This window comes from Fukomys damarensis, unplaced genomic scaffold (assembly GCF_012274545.1).
Source record: "Fukomys damarensis isolate Sample0158 unplaced genomic scaffold, DMR_v1.0_HiC HiC_scaffold_28, whole genome shotgun sequence".
Classification (NCBI taxonomy): domain Eukaryota; kingdom Metazoa; phylum Chordata; class Mammalia; order Rodentia; family Bathyergidae; genus Fukomys; species Fukomys damarensis.
The window spans coordinates 31,829,240-31,842,470 of NW_022900940.1; the positions used below are offsets into that span (position 1 = coordinate 31,829,240).

The 13,231-nt window shown below is 35.1% G+C and overlaps 1 long non-coding RNA gene across 1 annotated transcript in view; it reads right to left on the reverse strand.

The window, feature by feature from the left end:
• Positions 1 to 277: 277 nt before the first annotated feature.
• LOC104875668 overlaps positions 278 to 13,231 on the reverse strand; it is a 132,343-nt gene continuing 119,389 nt past the window's right edge. Inside the window, exon 3 of the long non-coding RNA XR_784138.1 lies at positions 278 to 384. This is a non-coding gene — a long non-coding RNA (uncharacterized LOC104875668). The remainder of the gene's footprint in view (positions 385 to 13,231) is intronic.

The window sequence follows — 13,231 nt, forward strand, 5'->3', positions numbered from 1 at the left end:
ACAAAGAAAAAAAAGGCAAGAAGTTTTGTTACTTATATATCCTAACTACATTAGGTTATGTTATATGCATCCCAAAACTCTTCCTTTTTCCAGGGTGGCCTAGGCAAACCAAAGGGCTGCACGTCTGTAACTCAGACCGAGGAAAACACTGGCCATTATTATTCCCTTCTCAATTCTGTTGAAAAGGAGATTACTTTCTCTGAGCTCTCTGTGTTAATCAGATTTCCTTTACTGAGACAATCAACTTATAAAAAGGAAAGTTTCATTTTACCTTCCGGTCTTGGTGTTTTCATGAAAAGTTGGCCCCATTGTTTTTGGGCTTGTGAGAGCCAGCACGGCATGGTGGAGAGCTCATGGTGAAGCCCAGCTTTAACTTCAGGGTGACTGGTGAACAAAAGACAGGAAGAGGAAGGGGTTAGTGTCCTAATGTCTCCATGCAGGGCATGATTTCAAAGAACAGAGGGCCTCCCACTAAGCCTTATCCCTTAAAAGTTCAACTACCTCCCACTAACACTTCAAGCTAGGCACCAAGTCTTTAACACACGGGTCTTTGGGGGCTGCATCCTAACCACAAGAGTCTCTAACTGTTCATGTAATATGACAATGTATGCAACAATATCCTAGGACATGGCCTATCTGTGAGAAGTGCAGTAGGAACAGAGTAGATACAACGTTCACCTAACAAGTAAATATAGTTCCACATTTGTACAGTGACTACTTTAAGGTCCTACTGTCCTTTTGTACATGATGTCAAACACAAACCTTTCTGTTGGAATCAATTTTTACTACTCTATTAAAGTGTCAGTTTAACGACAAACAAGAAGAGCTATGAGACAGCAAGTTGGTAAGCAGAACCAACTCAGCAGATTTATTAAGGTTGCTTATGTTCCTTGTCTTTTATTAATCACTCCAAACTCTTTTGGAGTTTTAGCACGCATCAGAGAGCCCACTTCCTAGCAAGAAACAAATAGAAAGTCACCACCATAAAAATTTTCCAAAATTCCAAGCAATAAGAAAGGAATGAAATTCAGTAAAAACCAGAAAAGGATGGGCGGATAGATACTCAAGATTTCACTGTCAGACAGAAAGAATAGTACACATCAACTTCTTAGCTCGGTTTTAAAATTGCATAATGCCCAGTGATGAAATATGAAAGTGACCATGGAATGCTGAGTAGAGCAAAAGACAAAGGTTTTATCACTCAGAGTCGTATGGCATTTGGGACAAGAAAAGGCAGAGACAGTTGACTCTGGTAAGTCACTGAACATCTGGTGTGGGAATGCTTTTTAGGCAACAGCCTTGTGTACCAACAAGGTTTGTTCTAGTTAGATTTTCCACTGCTTTACGTATATGTAGTCTCTTACAAACCATCTGAAAGCACTGAATACATTTTATAATCATTACGGTCTTCCAAAACATGTACCGAAAGCTTCCCCACACGAATACCTTCCTACTCACTCCTCTCGTTATTATTCTCTAGTTTGCTGTCAAACTACTGAATAATACACAGCTTTCTGACTTTCCTGTCATTTAAGTCCCCAGGGCTTCTTGAGAAAAATGTAGAGGTTTGATAAGAGCGCTGGACCTCTCTGGATCTGAGCCATAGCACTTATATTTACTAGTTTCAAGACATTAGGAGACTATAACTCTTCTGAGACTTGGAACTTGTCAGGGATATATTTACTTTCCAAAATTGTTAGAACACAATAATACAGTGTACTTAGAATTTTTTAAGCTGAAAACTATTTCATATACACATACATATCTTCATATGTATATTTGTATCTTTAAAAATTAACACTTTCCCTTATCGGCTTCTCAGTAAATTTATTTTATTTTCCCTGTTATGAGCCAGTCTTAAATTACACAAGATACATCATGCAAACATGTATAAGTATACTATAAAATATATACAAAGATACATACACTTACTGCTAAAGCAACAAGAACCACTCAAGAACCTCATTGCTATAGTCCTTGACAGCAGAGAAGAATCTATGGCACTCATATTGTTTTTGTTTTAAGACAAAAGATGTTAATTTATGACTTGTTTTTTCTAAAGCAAAGCCTTGGTATTCAGGTTTAATTGCATTGTTGGCACTTTGCGATAAATAAGTAGGCTTGGGGTTGCAGTTTGGACTCTTGTCTCTAAAAGGCTGGCCATCACTGTAGGATGTAAACTCACAGTGGATCTAGAGGAAAATGAGGTTAGTTAATAAACCCTAAGGGCTGGGGATAGCTCAGTGCTTGTGGCGCCTGCTTCACAAGCTCAAGGACCCAAGTTCGATTCCCGGTACCAAAAATTAAAAATTTTTAAAAACCATAAAATGAACCCTAAGAGGCAGTATAAGCTAACAGCTTATGGCCTACTCTGCATCATTCCACTCTGTCTTTGTCGCCCTACTTATGTCTCTCGTAGAAAGTCTTCTACTTCCTCCTTCTAAGGATATACGTAATTGAATTGAGGTGCACCTTGAATAATTTATACTATTCTCCACATTCTGAGATTCTTAATCCCATCTACAAAGATGTTTCTAAAACTTTTCCAAATTAGGAAAAAATTCCAGATTCCATGCAGTGGATTATTTTGGATATAAGGAAGTAATTTTTATTTTTTATGGTTACCACAAGGGGCTTCTTGACACATAACTCTTTAGCAGTATAAATGGGAAGATGAGTTTAAAACATATCTGGTTCAACACTCAGAGACCTTAGCCGGGCCAGTGAACTTTCCCCAGCTGCTGGGTGCTAACTGCTCACAGCTGCTTCCTCCTCTACCAATGGGAGGTACTTCACTCCTAGCCTGAGCCAATGATTGACTGATGCAGAGAAGAAAAAGATCATCTCTGCTGCTAACAACAACAAAAATTTATAACTCAAATTAGGGCTGAGGGTGGGGCTCAGTGGCAAAGCACATGCCTAGCATACAAAATGTCCTGGGTTCAAGTCCCACCACTGTCAGTAAAGAACGTAAGAAGTCAACTCAAATGTATTTCTCTAGTAAAAAAGTTTTACAGAGGAACCAAAATCTATGTCTAGCAAACCCAAGCATTGCACCTCATCTTTTTTCACTAAGATCTTCAGTATCAATAAAAACTCCAAATGGTCACATTAAGTTACAGAATTGATGTAACTCATGTTTGTTCACTGTGCTATTATTATTTCAAATTTATTGTTTAAATGCAGTACTCTTTTAATCCCATAACAACAGAAATCTTGCCCAAAATAAGAATGAAGAATACTTTTACAACTATGAACACATGTAATTGATTCTGCACATGTAGGGACTTCTATGTGTTTGGGAACACTTCCAACTAACACCCATGTGGAATGTGATACTTATTAAGGATGTTCAGTAAAAACATTGTGAATTTGAAGCTTATGTACATATTATAAAGTGTCAATGGAAATTGAAACACATATCTAAATTTAGAGTTCAAACCAACTAAAGTCTTTGGGGATGAGAATTATATAGTTGGATTTATCACCCCCCCAAAATAAAACATTGTTGTCACCTCCACTCCCAGCCTTGCTATTTTCTTCAATTAGAGAGAATAATTTTATCCTATCTATATATATAGTTTTATTCTAATGGTTTTTAACTAAAAATATGAAAATGCTTTATGATTTGTTAGAAAAAAGTAAATAAAAGTTAAAGTTCTTTTAATACACAATTTCTCAAATCTTCAAAGTGCAAAAATTCATTATTACATTTCAATGAAAATGTTCACCCTAATTTGTAAACGTGGTATCTTTTTTTCAGGGCTTCGGTTGATATGATTGATAAATCAATGTCTATATTTAAAGGGTAGAACATGTTTTGATTTCTATAGCCACTGTAAAATGATTACCACAATCAATCTAATTAACAGATCTATCAAGTCATTTCCCTCTTCTGCCTTTCCTCTAGCAAATCATCTGGCAGTGGATGGTTCTGTGTCTCAGCTACTGGGAATAATGATTCAGTGAAAGGGGGAGTGTAGATATCCCTTCAACATGATGATTTTGTTTTCTTTGGCTATATACCCAAAAGTGAGACTGCTCAATCGTATAGTAGTTCTAGATTTAAATTTTTGACAATCCTCCATGATGCTTTCCATAGTAGCTGCACCAATTTATGTTCCCACGAAACACAAACAAGTACTCCATTTTCTCTACAAGCTCACTGATGCTTATTTTTTACAGACCTACAATAATAGGTGTGAGCAGATATTTCACCATAGTTTTTGATTTGCATTTCCTGGTGAGTAGTAGTTTTGAGCACACTGTCATATGAATGTTGGCCACATGCATGGCTTCTTCTGAAAAATTCAGATCATTTGCCCATTGTTAAAAATTGGGTTATTTATAGCTGGGCATGGTGGCACATGCCTATAATCCCAGCACTCGGGATGCTGAGGCAGGAGGATCACTGCAAGTTCGAGACCAGCCTGGGCTACACAGTGAGTTCCAGAGCAGTCTGATCTACATAGTGAGACCCTGTTTCAAAAAAAAAAAAAAGGTTATTTGTAATTTGTCTTTGTTATCATTGTTTTTATCATCATTATTTCTTTACTGTTTTGTGTTTGTGTTTCTTATGTTTTAGATATAAGAAATCTTGCCTAAATAACCTATTAAATAGCTCAAAAATGTTTCTGTTTCATGGTTTGCTTATTATTTATTCTTTTGTGTGCAAAATCTTTACTTCTATGTAGTCCCACTTATTTTTCTTTTTCTTGACTGTGTTTTTTGAAGACATATTCAAAACATTCATCTCCAAGACAAGCATCATGGAATTTCCCCTTTATGTGTTCTTTGTGAAGTTTTCAAATCTAACATTCAGAGCTTTAATCTACTTTTAGTTAATTTTTGTGTGTGGTATGAGATAAGGATCCAAATATATTGTTTTGCATGTGAACATGTAGTTTTGTTAATAATACTTGTTGAAGAAATTACTCTCTCTCCTCATTGTATGATGCTGGCACCTTTATTGAAGATTAGTTGTCTCTCTCTCTCTCTCTTTATATATATATATACATACATATATATATACACACACACATACATATATATATACATACATATATACATACATATATAGTGCGTATGAATATGTATGAATATACATATATAGACATATATAGAGAGACATATATATTCATACATATGTGTGTATGTATATATATATATATATACACACACATATAGGCTTACTTGTAGGATTCCTACTTTTTCATAGTTGTATTTATGTCTATACCATGGTATTTGTCTTTATACCTTTGTAGGATAGTTTAAGATAAACAGTATGATGCCCACAGATTTGCTCTTTATGGTCATGATTGTTTTGGCTATTTTGAGTCTCTTGAAGTTACATATAAATTTAGGATTCTTTTATTTTCATAAAAATTCTGTGGAATTTTTGTAGGTGGTTCATTGAATATGTAGATCACTTTGAGTAGTGTCGACATTTTGATATGAATTTTTCTGATCAATGAAAATGGTGTCTCAACAACTTTCATCAACGTTATGTGATATTAATGTTTAAATCTTACATTAAATTAATTACTAAGCATTTTATTCATTTTGCTGTTATTTTAAATGAGGTTGTTTTAATCTTTTTTGAATAGTTTATTGTTCATATATAGAAAACTAATTAATATATGTTGATTTTATATCAACTGTATGGAATTTGAATTTTGATCCTAAATTAGCAAAACATCTGTAAATAAATTTAGGAATTTAAAAATTAATATAAAAATAAGTAAAATAACTAGGAGAAAGTATAAAATTATTTACGTGTCCTGACTGTATATTTTTAAGAATGAAGTCAAGAATTTATACTTGCAGAATAAAAAAGTAAAGAAAAAATAAAATTTAAAGAATCTTAGAATATGTATCTCGAAAAACATGCTGCTATGTATCAGTAACAAAAACTCCATGTAAAGGTTTAGAAAGTCTACTGAAAGATAAAAGGATATTAATGACTAGCTAACAAATAAAAAAATCCATTCCCACTGTAGACAGAGAAAGAAAAGGAGCACATGAGCAGTACAATGTCAAATTGCCACAGATTACAAACTCTAATGATAATCAAAGCTGGCTAGGCCATGTTAAGAATAGCCACTGATGAGATTGCAAATGGGCCACAGGAAACCTAGAGGGCAATTTAGCAACATGTATCAAGAGCTTTCAAATGAGTTTGTGCACGAGGATGTTCTAACCTCACTTCTAGGAGTCTCTGGTAAGAAAATGATATGTGCTGGTATAGATACACTATAAGAAGACCTGTGGAAACATTCTATATGTTCAGAGAGAAAGTAATTATTAAATAACATGATGCATCTGTGTGATAAATGGTTATGCAGGTATTAAAATTGTGGTGAAGGATATTTTTGACATAAGGACATATAAAAAGGATTGAAAGAAAAAGCACACCAAGCTTATTAGTGTACAAAGAAAAAGTGAAGAAAGAAAAAGACACAAATATACTTTAAAGTATTTTGAATTCTTATATTGGTCTATAATTTTTAAGCTTTATAGGCTAAGTAACATATATGTATATATGTATATGTACATGTATCATAACCATGTATTATTTTCAGTTTAAGTAACAATCTGTGTATGGTCATATAAAATACTGAAATTTCAAATTTTGAAAGAATTTTCTGTATGCTGTATTTTCTATTTCCAGATTTCCAATAGAAGTAGGACAGAATGGTTTTAAAACAAACTCTCCCACCTCCAATAAACAAGCAAAAACATAACACTAATAAATAAGACATTTTTTAAAAATTCCAAACAAAACACTTCATTATTAAAAAGTGTGGAGTGACAAAACAGAATTATAATCAATTTAAATGAGACACTTTTAACCAAATCCTATCCTGGCTTAATGACTGAAATATTGCTCCGTGATCCTGTCACATTTTGAGATTCTTTTACAAATAGAAGCACTGAGTTTTGTCAATCTGAATTTAAAATGCTATCTTCATTAGCATCACATGACAAACATGTCATTTATCCCTGCCAAAGTAATGATACATTAAGTACAGGTTGAGAAATAAGATTCATGCCTTTTTCGTTGCTTTAATCCAAAACTGATCTAAGGTAGCTAGGTGTATGTACAAAAACTCTTTTTATATTTTAGCAATTACCTTTATCTGTATATCTTACAAGAGTAAGATACTTCCTGACTAGAGCTCTGGATTTTATGGAAACAAAACAGGCTAGAACTAGACAAATTCTAAGAGGCACGCTGTTTCATTGCTTAAAACATGTCCTTGATTTATTTGCATTGCAATAACTAAACTCTTCTTTACCCATAGCCTTAATTACCACAATAATTCATTCTATAACAACTCTTTATTTCCCTGACTTCTTTTCTCCTTCCAGACTCCAATTTGTAATGTCACCTCCGTGAGGATTCATTATCTGGCATTCTGTACCCTGGCAGAGGGGATTTCAAGCTCTACTCCCCATGCATTTATAAGTCTCCGGGCACTCCTGCCTGAAATGTATCATTGCTAGTCCTGTCTGTATGGCTAATATTCATATAAAAAAAAGAACCATTTTCTATGAAAAAGAGTTAAGCCAAAGATATGTGTTTTTATAATAAGATGTGATTTATCTTTACAATAGATTCTTTTGTTTCAAATGTTTTACATGGTAGTCTTGAACATGGTTAGCTCTAATTGTTTAATTCTGGGTGCTCCAAATTTAATGTGAATGCTTACTATGCCATAACTTCATTCACTGGATATTTTTGTATTAATTTTAAAAATTTGCTCTTTATATTTTACAATCTGGGAGCCATCTGTGCTTTAGCCCTACATAAGCTCAAGAGCAACTCCTCTAGGATAGACCAGCCAAATGGCATCTGAAGCTGTCATCTCTCTTTCTGCTATACAAGACCTGACATAGGTCCTGTCTTTCTAGTGGCTTATTAAAGTCTCCTGAACCCCAAGAGCCTACATTAAGGGAGCTTCATGCTTTAAAAATGTATTCCTGAGGGGAAAAAAATTAAAAAGGGAAAGTATACATCTGCTCAAAGTCATATCCACCTTACAAACCTTCAATGATTCCCCGAGTTGGTAAAAGTAAAGTTAGCTAGTTGCAGTGACAAAGAAACTTTACAATCGTTAATAGCACAACAGAATAAAATTAATTTCTCACTTGTGTACCTATGAACTTGTGTAAGTGTTCTTTGTTGGTGGGGGGGAGTAGGGGTGTCTGACTCCCAGTCAAGAGCCCATTTGTTTATGGTATTGCCACCTTCTGTATGTAGGTAGCTTCCAACTTTCTTCATGAAAGAGATGAGAGACGATGGAGACTATATTTCTTTTACCACCTAGACCAGATAATGACACATAAATTAGCTGTTCATGTTCCAATAGAGAACACATCACCATCTATATTTTCCAGATTAGAACACACAATTCTTGGTAGTGATTGGTAGTTGTTCTATATAATAGAAAGAGATTCTATATCTTTGCTAGTCAGGTTTTGTCTGATCTAATTTCAAGTAGCAAACTTTTCAGTAAGGCACTCATGGTCTTCATTTAGCTCTTTGCTAATATTCTGTCCCTTTCTCATTCTTTGAGGGTGTGCACCATACATCTTAGTGCCTCTTAGAGATGCAGTTTTAAGATTCCACTTTTAAACTACCAGATCTCGCTGCAAAGCTGGTTGTTGTTTTCCTGTATGTCTAAATGTGTAAGTCTTGAGTTTTTGTTTACAGATTAGTTGTACCCAGATTTCTCAGTTTTCCATAGTTTCCTAAATTTCAAAGGCAGTTAACAAATTGGGAAGTTCTACAAATCATTTTTATGTAGCAACTAATATACATAATACATTTGATATACGGCTGTTGCATAACAGGATCTTCTGCTCCAAGGTGACTTTGCTAAAATCAAGGATCACTTTTTCTATCAAGTTCTCTCAGTGGAAAAAGTAATAAATTTGAATCATTTATAAGAAAATAGAATCCATAATGATAAGTGAAATAAATCAGACACACAAGCTTAAATATCGCATGGTTTCTCTTACACGTAAAACCCAAAGTACAAATAAAGGACCAAAATAAAAGATAGATAATGAAAAAACACAGAGATAGATCTTTTGCAGATTGAAAAGGGACCAAGAGATGGAATGAGGGGATCAGAGGGAAAGGGATGTAAAAAGAATTAAGGTGTGTCATGTCCACATACTATTCACAATGAATGCGTTTTTTATGGACTACAAGCATGTACTAATAAAAGAATTTTAAAAGAAATGTCTGTTTGCGGCTGGGGATTTAGCTCAGCGGTTCGGTGGCCTGCCTTGCAAGCGCAAGGAGCCGAGTTCAATCCCAGGTACCAATAAAACAAAACAAAACAAAACAAGGAATGTCTGTTTGACTAACAAATGTATTCCAAATTTTCCATACATGTCTGTGTATGTAACAGACATTTATTAGTATTTGCAGAATAAATGAATGGATGATCCTTTGCTTTCCCAGGTACCTATAAGTGATGGTAACAACCTCAAAGAATATACAGAAGCAAGAAGGCAACACTGATAAGGACAGAAGGGCAGAGAAGAAAGAGAAATTTGCTGGGTTCTCAAATAGAACATCTCTCATTTCAAAGGTAATCTTCAATAATTTTTGAAGTCATAGTTAATACTATTATTTAAGTGAGACAAATGAATAAACAAGTCAGTTGACATAATAGTCAGAGACAACCTCATGGACCCGGAGAGCAGTGACTTTCCTTAATGTAGGTTATGTATGGGGTAACTTCTCATTTACTTATAGCACAAACTAACTCTCAATGTCTAAGCCTTAATAAATACTACTTGGGAAAAAAATTAAAAAATGCCACAATTTAATGGGACCAGGTAGATATGACATGTTCAATCATACAAACGTCCTGAATCTCACACTAAGATGACTTACAGAATAGAAGAAACTTTTAAATGCACAGTCTGTACAGCATAGACGTTGTGTTGAGTCTGCATGGGGAGGGCTAAGAACACATGGTTATAGAACTATCAAGAAAGTACCTGAATGGTAAAATAAGCTCTGTAAGAATCTACTTTGGGTTATTTTAAGTACTTGGAAATGCTCCATGAAATTTTTCCAAAAATGTCATGAATATGAAAGAGGGCTTTCTTTGTTGCCCCTTCCTGGCCCTCTGATGGTTGTCCTGGGATGTGCTCAGCCAAGGAGCACTTAAGAAGTTCAATGAATGATTTCATTATGTATAATGGCTAATGAACTTAAGTGTACTTAAACTGGTAGCTAGCATTTGCAAGAGAAATTTCCTCACTTGCTCAAACTCCTTTCCCTGTAGAAAACTTGATGCTTTTGCTCAAATAGTCATCCAAAGACTTAAATTGCAATTGTTGAAAGGCGAAAAATAGACTTTCCTCTGGGACTTTCATCTAATTATGAAACACTGAAGATTGTAGAGGGAGCTGTTCCTTTTTTCAGACAATCACTTAAATTCAGATGCCTGATTTCTAATTAATGTATTCAAGATCTGAATCTAATTTTCTCTATTATGATTAAAATTCCCTCATTTTATCTAATGCCCTCTAAGACAAGGGCTCTCTTAAATCCTGTAAATTCAGTCTGTTTATTAACCTGGATTCAACTGTTATTTGCACTTATTTTATCCATTGAGGAAGTATTTATAATGAAGATAGAAAGTAATGATAGCTTTAAATTAATTCTATGATCTCCACGAAGTAATGAAAACTCCATGAGCTAAATACAACACAAGGCTTGTTGCAACTGGCTTTCCTAGGAAGCAGCCTCTAAGATGTAGTTTGTCCAGGAGTACTTTGGTGATTCAGCCTTTAGAAGGGGAAGGAAAGAAGCCGGAGTGTAAAAAATGAGTGGAGCTGGATGCAATCTCAGTGGAAGTCACCAAAGACTGCTGGAAGTTGCAAACATAAGACAGTCCTTCAAAGCTTTCCTAACCTGGTGGTGGAACAACTGGACCTTCAGCTTTTCACTGCCATTGACTGTAGGCTCTCTGGAGAGGAGCCATGACTTTGGATAAAGCACATTTTGGACTCAAGATAGCACTTTGAGGACGTTGTAAACTGCAACTCCAGTTGCTGGAAGATTAAATCCTTCGTTCCTGGAGGATGACATGGGTAGTGAGTCATAGCACCCACCCCAGGGCTCTAACTAATTGAATTAAGTAGTACAGAAAGCCTTAAGAGCCATAGAAGATGTGAATAAGTGGTTGAAGTTTGTGATAAAAGCAGTCCTTGAGAGTGATTGATGTTGAGTACTGATGTCAAGGGAAATGCAACAGCATCTGTCACTGGAACGCTGGAAATATTAGGCAACGTTCATCATGTGTCTGCACTTGTTTCCTCATTTGGAAAGTTGAAGTACTAATACATTCCTGTCGATGTTATTGGAAACAAGACAAGCTCTTCCCCAGGGTCAAATTAACCTTTGTTCTCAAGCACTGTAGAGAAGAGGATGTTTCCCAAAGAACAGCATGGGCACTCTAGGCAGAGGATTCCATGATACAGTTACTGTCTCAAGGTGATCCTATCACAGCTCACTGATAAGGTTTTTCACTAGTTCTACGCCACATTTTTCAGCAGTTTCACCCTGGCCCCATCACCTGTTAGGGCCCTGCTGAGACTCTGTGAGTCAAAGAGAAATCTCAATGGCAGATGACCAAGAGAATACTTAAACTGCCAATTTCACTGTGCACATTTTACCAGGACTTTGTATCATCATCCTTCTAATAAGTACTCTTCCATGAAGGAAGCAGAATCAACCCTTATCTCGCTGCCCTTGTTCAAACTTAGGAAATGTTTGACAAACTAAGCAAATCCAATCCATGAAACTTGTGACATTTTATATTACCCACTGCTGTTTGATATTCAAATCCAAAGACCACACTAATTACATTTTCTTGTATAAATAAAACAGGTTACAGAAATGGATATTAAAACTATATTTATTTAAATACATATACAGAAAGTCATTTGCATCAGGAAGTGAATACAAAAGAACCTTGATGGAGTGGATTTTATCATTAAAACTGTGCTGTGAATGACTTTAAGAATAACAGAATTCACTTCATAATCTGGATTCTATTACAATAAAAGCCCAGTTACATTATTATACTTTTACTAATCCATTAAGCTGATGTTTTAAAATTACTTAGACTGAAACGTTAGTATGGAATATAATAAAATACCATACTGTCACTATAACATGTTGGATTTTAATTACCATTCTTATAAAATATGAATTAACATGGTGGCAATTCACTTGAAATCTAATTAACTTGCCTTAGTTATCTTGCTCAATGCCTGCAAAATGCAAATAATCTTTAGAAAGTTAACATATTAATAAGAATATGATTATGCATTTTCCCCAATTTAATTTCTATTTAATTACATTACTAGACTTGGTTTGTCTTCCAGCAAAGCATCAATTTTGTAAAGAGTATCTGTAATAGTCACTTGAACATTCCTCTTAAAAACAAGCCAGTGTCTTATTAATTCTGAGTAAACCATTAAATGCATGTGTGCTTAATGTCCAAGCCCCAATTTTCTGGCACTCTGCACCAATACTGCTCTAACTGTTTCACAGACTTCTTTGTAAGTGAAAGAAATGCTATGTACAATCACGATTGACCCATGGCCTGGGCATCTGTCCTGATGAAGAGATAAAATGGAAAGAACAGGAGACTTGCAGGGGAAAAAGATTTTAGGGCAAGAGCAGGTGGTAAGATCCTGGGTAAAATAGGACATTATTTGTTAATTATAACAATCCACAATTCTGATATTTTCATATGTTGAATTGCTTTCTTTATTTAATATTCATTCAAAGCAGCTCAAATTTCCCTGCTAAGATAGGAGGAAGTACCATGGGGAGCATGGGCAGAGAACTGGAAATCTGCTGTGCCTCTGTCAGTGAGAGTGCCATTCCAGCTCCACAGGCTTCATCACCTGGTTCCTAAGACAGCTGCTTGGCACACACTTAGGGGCTTATTATTTTTCTTGTGGGATAGAACATATGAGTGTGACCAACATCCATTATTAAATCTACATCATATTCCAAGAGACTTTCCAAAGATCCCTAACTACAATACTTTCTCGTGCCTCCTATTTAGTCACACGTTAGGTGAATGGAGAGGAGGTATAAAAGAAACTTTTCAGGCAAATGATCTGCACATGGCACTCCTGCCCTTTATTAGAGAGACCTCTGGTTTTACTTTGTATATATGAACGC